Here is a 9825-nt window from a genome sequence, read left to right on the forward strand (position 1 = left end):
TTCGAAAACTATGAAAAACTATGAAAGCAAGTAAATCCTAAGCTTCAGAGCAGTGCAGCGCTGGATGCTTCTTCACGGCAGAACTCCAAAAATTAAGGCAAGGATGATTCTTCACAATGAAAAGTATGGCCCTATTTATAGACTTCAAATCCTTCTGGATCACCATGAAAGTTGCCATGCCAAGCCGAACTCTAAAAGGAATAGAATCGTGCAAAGGAAGGTAAGTCCAGCTGTGACACGCTCAGCAAGTAATCTCCACTCTGGCGGAAATCGCGGCTCTCGCTAGAGAAATGGCTATCGCCAGGGGAACGGGTCACGCCAGAGAAATAGTGATTTCTCTGCTCTCGCCAGCGGAACGGTGATTTCTCTGGTTTTGCGATTCCGCTGTAATGGACTTCGGTTCCGCTGTACTGGACTTTGATTCCGCTGTAATGGCTTCTTGATTTCGCTGACTCCAGAGAAATGGCGATTTCTCTGGCTTTGATTTCTCTGATACTTATGATTCCAGCAGCAAAGTGATCTCTCTGGCGATTTCGATTCCTCTGGCGCCTCGATTCCTCTGGCGCTTCGATTCCTCTGGCCTGGCTTTTGACTTTGCTGTGATGACTTTTCTCCCCTCTGACTTGTGATTTCTCTGGCCTCGATTTCTCTGGCATGATTCCCGCGCGAGGTTTTAGCTCTGGCGCGGGCCTTCTCGGCTCTGGCACGGGGTTTCGCTTCTCTGACGTGCCAGAAGATGCACATAAACACAATTCTTAGCCCAAATTCTCCAAAATTTGCACTCTTAATCTCGAAAACCTAAATCTCCTGCAAAGCATAAAATACACCATAAAACGCACTAATTTCCAGAAGATTTAACTTAAAATATGCACACGAAAACCCCTAAAATTAGAACAATTAGGCATAAATCAACCCCCCCACACTTAGCCTTTTGCTTGTCCTCAAGCAAAATCCATATGAATCCTAGGAAGAGATTGATTTCAACAATGCTAATTTCCATCCAAACGTTGTAATGACCCGACTTTTAATTGAGGATTAAAATCTTCTAATGACTGATTTAAGGATTTATTATGATAATTAGGGTTCGACATCCATTAATAAAATACAGACTTATATGAATTTGATGATTTATACACATGATGATTTATTTTAGTGACACTCAAAATATATTTTGAGTCCATTAATTTATTAATGAGGATTTAACCTTGAAGTGTTAAAAATGAATTTTTATTAATTACTAAGGTTGATCCATGTGGTTAGTTAATTTATTAAATTGACAAGCCCAAATGGATTTTATACTTCAAATAAAACTTAGTCTTGTATGTGTCAATGTATTTAAATGAGTTTGGAACCATATAATTAAAATATTAATCTCTTAGATTTTTTTTAATGATTTAATTTGAATAAATCCTAAGCATGCTGAATCCTAAGCATGCTGAATCCTAAGCATGCTGAAGAATTTACTACGCATGCTGAAGAAATTCTTCAGTCATACAAAGCTAGCTGAAAAAAAGAATTATGTGTTCATACTTGTCAGCTGAAAATTACACGATCCTCATCCATCCAAACCACCCCATTTTTCTTTAAAACCACAGCCACTTTCACCATTCTCACACCACCATTTTCAACTGCAGCCCATTTTCAACAGCAAGATTTACGGTAATAATGAAAGGAAATTCTCCCTCTTTCAATTTTCTTCACTACAGATTTCTAACTTATGCTATACACATAATTATGCAGAGACAAAAATCCACCTATTCAAGGTATCATCACCCTTTCGTTGTCAATTTTCAGAGAACCACCAACAGAGAACCACCATATTTCTTTATGTGTTTACAAGATATGGCATACGATCTGAAATTTAGATTTTTTAAACTACAAGAAAAGATGTTCAGATGTTATAAGCAATTGATATATATGATATTTACAGTATGAGAATGATATGTGCTAAGAAAAATCCTATGCTATTTTGTGAACTGAATTGTGGCTTGAACCCTGCTGTGTGTGTGTGAGTCGAGGTCAGGGGATGGCAGCCGCGGGGCTGCCGGCGGTCGACGGGAGGCGGCGGAGCCACGTGGTGGTTTCCGTTCTGCCATAGAGGAAAAGAGGAGAGGGGTTTTCAGATTTTTAATTTAGAAAAGGGGAAAATGGTAGAAGTTTGGGTTTTACCTGGGCAGTCTCCGGCGACGGCGGCTCCTCAACTGCCGTGGGCCTGTGCTGCTGGCGAGAGGGGGGGGCGACGCGGCGGCACGGCTTACGCCGTGTCTGCCGGCGTGTGTGTCAGTGAGGTTAGAGAGAGATCGAGACGATGTTGAGAGTTAGGGATAGAGAGAGAGGGAGAACAGGTGGCGGCCGTGGCGTTGAACGGCGGCGGCGGATCTGCCGCGAGGATGAGGGAGCAGGCGGCGGCCCGGCGATGGCGGCACACCGCGGTGGTGGTGTCTGCTGCGCCTGGGTCCAGCGGCCGAGAGAGCGAGAGAGATAGAGGAGAAGAGAGGGGGAAAGAGTTCAGGGAGAGAGGAGAGGGGCCGACGCCGGCCTCCGTCCGGCGGGCACCGCCGTCGGGGCGACGGCGGCGGCAGAGCACCGATAGAGAGAGAGAGAGAGTAGTGAGATGTGGGCTGATGTGTGTGTGAGTGTATGTGTAATTGTGTGTGTAATATTAGGTTAAATATGAAAGATGGGCTTTGGGCCTTATTTATTAAAATCTGACGGGCTTTGATTTAAATGTTTGGGCTCGGCCCTTTTAAATAAAAATCTGATGGGCTTCTTTTATTTATAGGATTTGGGCTTCTTTAATTTAATTGTTTGGGCCTTATTCAAAGAAAAACATGATAGACTTAATTTATCTAATTAATTTGGGCTTATATCTATTTAAATTATTTGAGCTCTTAATTATTAATTTAAATTGAGCTTGATTAATTTAATTATATATTGACCTTTAAATTAATTATTTAAATGGAGTTCTTTATTTCAAGTATTTATAAATGGATTTTAAAATAAAATATTTTGAGTTAAACTCTTATTTAAATTAATTCTTTTCAAATGACTTATTAATATGGATTATTTGAAAATGATTAAATGATTTTAAATATGAGAAAGCATGATCTATGATGATATAATTTATCTATGTGATATTATAGGATTTGTTTTTAAGATGACGGAATATTTGACTTGATGACATAAATAGAACGAGTTATGATTAATGCGCATGTTGATGTTCGAATAAATAGTTCGAACCTAAATGTTAGTTATGTGATAAATGTTTTGAGTTTAAGGTTTTGAACGAGACGAAACAAGATTAATATGGATGCTAGAACCCTAAAATCATTAAAGAAGATAGTTTAGTTTAGAGATCAATCTTCCTTTCTTACACGACTTTCTTCTCGAACTTATCGACTCTTCGTCAATAAAGGTCCAGACGGGAAGTGAAAGCTAAAGAAGGAGGTAACTCTACGCCCCTAGTGGGAACGAATAAGGTGGGCTTTCTTAAAACACGTATATAGAGATCCCCTGCATACAGGCCTCTTATACGAAATGAAATGAATGACATGATATAACTGTATTATTTCAAATGGTGAATGGTTTTTATGAAATGAAATGTTTATGGAAATGATTAAATGATGAATGGTTCTTATGAAAGGAAAGGAAATGTTTATGAATGATTGTCTGCCAAAAATATTTATGTTTTATATATGTATTCTATCTGTGTTGGTTCGCCAACTATAAAGGAAATCGAATTCGGACCCTACGCTAGACGAAGGTTTGCTAGTAAGGGTTAACGTGTACACTCATGGAGACTGTGTGTCGCTTGCGACCGGTCTTAGCGTCCGTGGAAGGAGGCCTCCTTCCCGGCGTGTAAAAGGAACAGATATGGATCATATAGACTGAAAATGGGATGCGCATCCAACTTTATGAAATGAAAGAAAATGTTTAGTAAGCACAGGTCCTTCAAGTAAAACCCTGTGTGTTACTGTTGGCAGTACAATAAATGATATAAAATGTTATGTTTCCGGCATATGTTCACTGAGTATTTTTACTCAGCCCTGCATGTTGTTTTCCCTAATGTGCAGGTTGAGCGGGTGATGGAATGGAGTGGAGTTGAGCGGATGTACCCTTGAGACGTAGAACAGTAATGTAACCTTGAGTATACATCTTCATATGTATAACTCACACGTATTTCCGCTGCAAGATACTCTGATTATGCTAATGTTTTATTTTAAGTATGATACTCTTTTGTTGGGTAATCCATTTCGACGGGCCTTCCCGAACAAACGTCTTGTATTTGCCCAAGTGATCAGTTATGATCCTAGTGTTATATAATAAATGTCTCTTTTCGTAAAATGTTTGATTGTTAAGTAAATGCCCCTTTCTTTCCCCGCTTCTTAATCCCCTTCCCGAGTCATAACCCCGGTTAAACCATCCTTAGGGATTGCGGGCTGTGACAGAGTGGTATCAGAGCAGTTCGTTTGCTCTGGCCCAAAAATTTTCCTTCAAAAGCCAAGTCTAGATCGAGTCATTTGACTTAAATGAATCTTATGACACCGCTCAACGCTCCATTGCATCACGCTCAATCAGGAAAAAGGTAACTGTGGTTTCAATCTTTTAATAAATGTTATGATTTTAAACTGTTGCAAGAACATGATTGTGAAAGATATGCTATGAATGAATGTTGAATGATTTACGTTGGTATGACAGATTTGATGCGTACTATGTTAATACGATTCGAGGAATGAATGATAATGAACACGTTTTCAAGGAATGTAGATTGTTATAAGTTTTATGATCACATTTGCAAAAGAACATAGATTGATGGATTTATAGGGTATCCCTATAACCTAGATGCTTGAGAATGACGAAACAGAAAATGAATGAACATCACGAATGTTTTGGTTTCCTTCGGGAGACTGTAGTTTTCTTTGTGTAGCACCCCGTACTTTTCCTCATGTTGTGAGATAGTGTCTTAACACTAATAAGAGTACTGAGATGTCGAAATACGAGACTACTTTTTTTTTATGAGTAGATAAGACAGATTGTCTTTTAAATAGAGATACGAGTGAGTAAACCGATGATAGAGTTAGAATGATGAGATTTGAGAAATGAGTTGAGATAGAGATGCTGATTGAATTGAGCTGAGATTTTATTTTATTTCCAACTACCGGGAATAGAATTACCGGATACCGAATTATCAGTGACTGACTGTCCTATTAAGAATAAGAGGAATACTGAGTTGGAAATAGAGTCGAGGAAGAAAGAGTGAGAAACCTTGATAAATAGAGTCGGTCAGAGAGACGTCTAGCTTATTTGAGTCTGCCGACTGTTTTGATGTGATGTTATGTGAATTTACGTGACTGAATGATTATGTGATTTTGTGACGTGTGTCAATATGACCATTTTATTATGATTTTTATTTGAAACCTTAGCACTTGGGAATTTTTATTAAGTTTCCAAAGAAAGTGCGGTTTATTTTTACCGAGAAATCGAACGATGCCGGTTTATGGAAATTTTTCCAAGCATAATTTTTTTTTTTAAATTATTTTTTTCCTATGATGAGAAATATTATAATTGAGTGAGTGCACTAATATTAGTGCTATAATTATTTTATTTTGGTCACATGAATAATTATACTATGGTACTTTATAAATGAGTAATATTTCCATAGTTTTTGTGATTATTATTTAATCACCCTTCTCACATGATTTATTTTTAATTTCCCAAGTATGAGACTAATTACTAAAATTTACTAAGTGTAGAGATTGAGAGAGTAGAGATTTAGAGAGTAGAGATTAGAGAGAGTGTAGAGATTAGAGTGAGAGAGATCATGCATTTATTTGCCAAATATTCCCTAAGATTTCAAGATCTCCTTTAAAGATTCACAAATCTTTACAAGATTGGCAAAATCCTCACAAATCTTGCAAGATAATTCTCTCTCTCCCTCCACCCATTTTCGAGCTCTCTCTCTCTCCCTTCATCTCTCTACTTTCCTCCATTGTTAGCCATAGATGAGACCTCCGAAGCTCTACCAAAATATGCCAAACACATAAATCACCAACAAAATCCCACCTAAACACCTCTTATCAACTTGAATCCAAGGAAATCCTTGAAGATTGGCTTCAAGACTAGTGAGAGAAAGTTTGTTTGTTGGTGAAAAACTTGAGTAAGTGATCTCTATATTCATAGATTAAACTTGTATGATGATATATATGAGTATATTTGAAGGATTGAAGCAAGAAAATCACCCCCTCTTTTATTCTTCAAGATTTTCGAAAATTTGGGTGTTCTACCCTTCAAAAAAATTTTCTTCTTCTTTCCTTGAATAGAAGTGAGAAAAATGATCTATGTGATGTTTGGTAATGATTTGTGTGTGTTTTGAAAAGCTATGCCTTGTGATGTAAAAATTTGGTTGAGTTAGTTTACCCCAATTTGGGAATTTTTGAGTTGATGATCAAGGTGATGGATTGATGATGTATATGAGTCCATGAGAAGTATATGATGATGATTGATGGAGTAAATTGAGTATATGATGTCAAATGATGATTTTGATATGAGTTAGTTTACTAAAATTAGGGCTATGTGTATCTATGCTCTAATTTGTAAATGGATGGAGTATATGTGAGTTTAAATGACTAAAATTGATAGATATATGATGAGATTAAAGATCCATGTGAGTTTATAAAATTTCAAAGAGTTTAGTTTGGTAAAAATTAGGACTTTCTTGTCTATGTGTCTATTAAGTGATTTAGCTTAAGATATATGTTTTTGAGCATGATATTAGTGTTTTAATATGTTTGATTAAGTCTAATGTAAGCTAAGTAAAATTTAGACTTAGTTTAGTTTGAAGGAGTTTTTGAGTTCTCATATGATGTGGGGTTAACGAATGATAAAATGAGGTCAAATTGATTTATGATCATTTTGTGAAGTTGTCATGTTTTTGTTGAGAGTTTATGTGAATATATGAGTTTTTATTAAAGTTTGGTTGGTATGATTATAGGGGATTGATGTGTATAAAATGAGTTATATGAAGTATGAGGTCATTTTGAATGATTGAGTGTTTTTAAGCATGAAATTGAGAAGAGGATTTACTTGATACGTTGTAGAAACGTTTTCCTTGAGATTTGAGTTAAGATGTAAAAGAGGAGAGTTAATTTGAGTATGATGAGTATTTTAAATGTTTTTGAATGTTTTTTAGTGTTATATGTGTTTAAAATGAGCTTTGATTGGTTTTCTTTGAAGGAATGTTGAATTGAGCATTTAAGAGTTTGAGATGAGTTTTTGGTGATTTTTCGTAGGCTACTGACCTACTGTGATCGACGGGTTGTCGATGTCTAATGGCTTTGAAAATTTTACAGCATGTCCCTACATGAGTCTTAAGCATACCGGTAAAATTTCAAGTCATTTGGACTTGATTTACTATTTTTATAAAATGGAAAACCAAATCTGCACATTTCTACCGGGAATTTCAGAGAACAGGGGACAAAGTCATTCATTTCAGTAGCTTCCTGTATGATCTAGCTTTCCAAATTTTTATGGTATCAACCTTACTGTATGGGCTAGATATCCACCAAATGTGAGCTCAGTTTGACAACGTTTACTATTTTTCAAAAATCAATGTTTCCGATTGCTCAAAACTGCCGAATATGGTAGACCGTGGTAAAAACGCCATATCTCCCAAACCACTTGGAGTTTCTGACTCTACTTTTTTTTAAATGAAACTAGACTCAAATACCTTTCTTTTGGTATGAGTATGGAGTCCAGGAGATGTCGGAGTCAGAACGTGTTAAATTTTAAAGTTGAGTCAGTGGGAAAACAGAACATGATTTGTTGATGTTTGATTGTATTTTCTTATGTGCCTTATGTGTTTATGTTGCCTAAGTGTTTTAATGAGATTAGACGAGTCTTATATGGGAGATAAATCGAGACTTAGAACCATGATTTTCTTGAAACCTATCCTTGGACTTAAGGATTTGAAATGAGTGAAGAAGTTATGTAGAGTCGATTAAGAGATAGAATATAAGATAGAGCATGAGTTAAGGCATGAGTTTTTGTCGTTGAGTTCTAATCGAGATTCATTTTATGACATGAACCTACGATGATGACGATGATCCCTGAAGACACGAGCAGAGCAGGGAAGTAAGTAACTCCGCTTTGACGGGAGTTTTTGAGTAAGGTCTTCAGGTGGGCAATATTTTGAGTATACGAATATTATATGAGCTTTCTAAAATTGTTTAGTGGTGTTATGAGATTAACAAATGTTTTGAGATAAATGATGTTTGAGACTGTTTGACTTGCCAATTTTTGATGTTGAGCTTGTATGTTACCCTCTACTGATGAGACGAATTCGGATCCTGCCAAAAGCGGGGTTGTGTACACAGAGGTGATCGTGAGCCGTCTTCGGGTCGGCCGGTCACGGTGCTTGAGAATGAGGCCTACTTCTCAGTACCTTAATAATGATGAGTTGTAGATGTGGTACATGCATGATGATGAGTACTTTGATAGCGCTATCGTTTCTTTATGATATCATAATTATGAAAACTGCATGCACAGATTCATTTACGCTAACTTTATTTCTGTGTATTGCTGAGATGTGGCAAGCTTCAAACTTATAGCTCTATGAGCACCTTTCTTGTTTTTCGGCGTTTGCCCACTGAGTATTATATACTCACGCCCTGCATGTATTTCTAAATGTGCAGACTAAGCGAGGAGCGAGATTGGTCTGGTGCTGGCGGGGAAATGTTGGAGGATGTATTTACTTTATCGTATTTCCATTTTGACGATAAAGTCTTGATGATTGATATACTTTAATTTTCTTTTGAAGTTAAGCAATGTACTCACGGTTATATGTCTTCATACATATAATCGGTTCGCCTTTTGCTGCGATACTCTGCATATTATGATTCCTTACGAAAAATGAGCGATACCCGTTTTGTTTTGTTCGTGAAATTCCTGATAATTAAAAAGTTATAACGACATTGACGATTTACCCTTGGGTCATTGTATAATGATTTCTTTAACACCTTTTGATGCGAGCTTCCGCTTGATGTTCGACCTATTCTTCTTATCTTTTATTCTTTTAAAAATAGTCCGTATCGATACTCGTACCCACTATCATTAGTGTCGGGAATCGGGCTGCGACAGGGTGGTATCAGAGCAGGTCGTCTGCTTTGAGTCTATTGCTTGACTGAGTTGAACCTTTGATTGTTTCTACTCTTTTAAAAATTGAGTACTAGCCTAATTTGAATTCTTAGGCTAATTTGAGAGAGTCAGTTTGAAACGAAACCCCAGCACCCCATCTCCTCCGGCTTAACGAGGTAAGAGGTTGATGTTGTTTCTTGTTGCTTTCTTGTTGAGAGCTGAGTTTGATTCACTAATGAGTCATGTATTGTTTTAATAACGAAATTGTTTGAGATGATGAATTCCGATACGAGGCAGTTGATGTGGAATACGAGGAGAGATGTTGAGGCTAGTATAGCCGATGCCCTACAGTACCAAACGAGGATGAAGTCGAGAAGAGGCAGCGATACAGAGACGATATAGCGAGACGATGCCGTTGGTTCAGGACTAATGGACCGAGAGAGGGCGATACTCTTGGAGAATTTCTAGCGCATTACCACCGTCGTTGGTTAGAGGCTAGTATCCACAGGATTGACGAGTCTGAGGCCATCACTCACCTGATTCCACAGCTGCCACCCGAGTGGCATGATGGGCGGCTCCGCTGGTGCCGCAACATATCTTGAGGACTGAGTTTAGGCGTTTCGTGAGCGCCGATTTTCGTGGTTTCATCGCAACGTTGAGCCACCGCTACCTTGCTTATGGCGAGCCACCTTC

The 9825-nt window shown here is 37.7% G+C and overlaps 1 long non-coding RNA gene across 1 annotated transcript; it reads left to right on the forward strand.

Annotated features, from left to right (window-relative positions):
* Positions 1–5823: 5823 nt before the first annotated feature.
* LOC131024374 (uncharacterized) lies at positions 5824–8930 on the forward strand. The gene is made up of 3 exons (XR_009101791.1): positions 5824–6157; positions 8112–8175; positions 8691–8930. It is a non-coding gene; the product is annotated as an uncharacterized LOC131024374 (long non-coding RNA).
* Positions 8931–9825: the final 895 nt, after the last annotated feature.

This window comes from Salvia miltiorrhiza, chromosome 5, assembly GCF_028751815.1.
Source record: "Salvia miltiorrhiza cultivar Shanhuang (shh) chromosome 5, IMPLAD_Smil_shh, whole genome shotgun sequence".
Taxonomy (NCBI): Eukaryota; Viridiplantae; Streptophyta; class Magnoliopsida; order Lamiales; family Lamiaceae; genus Salvia; species Salvia miltiorrhiza.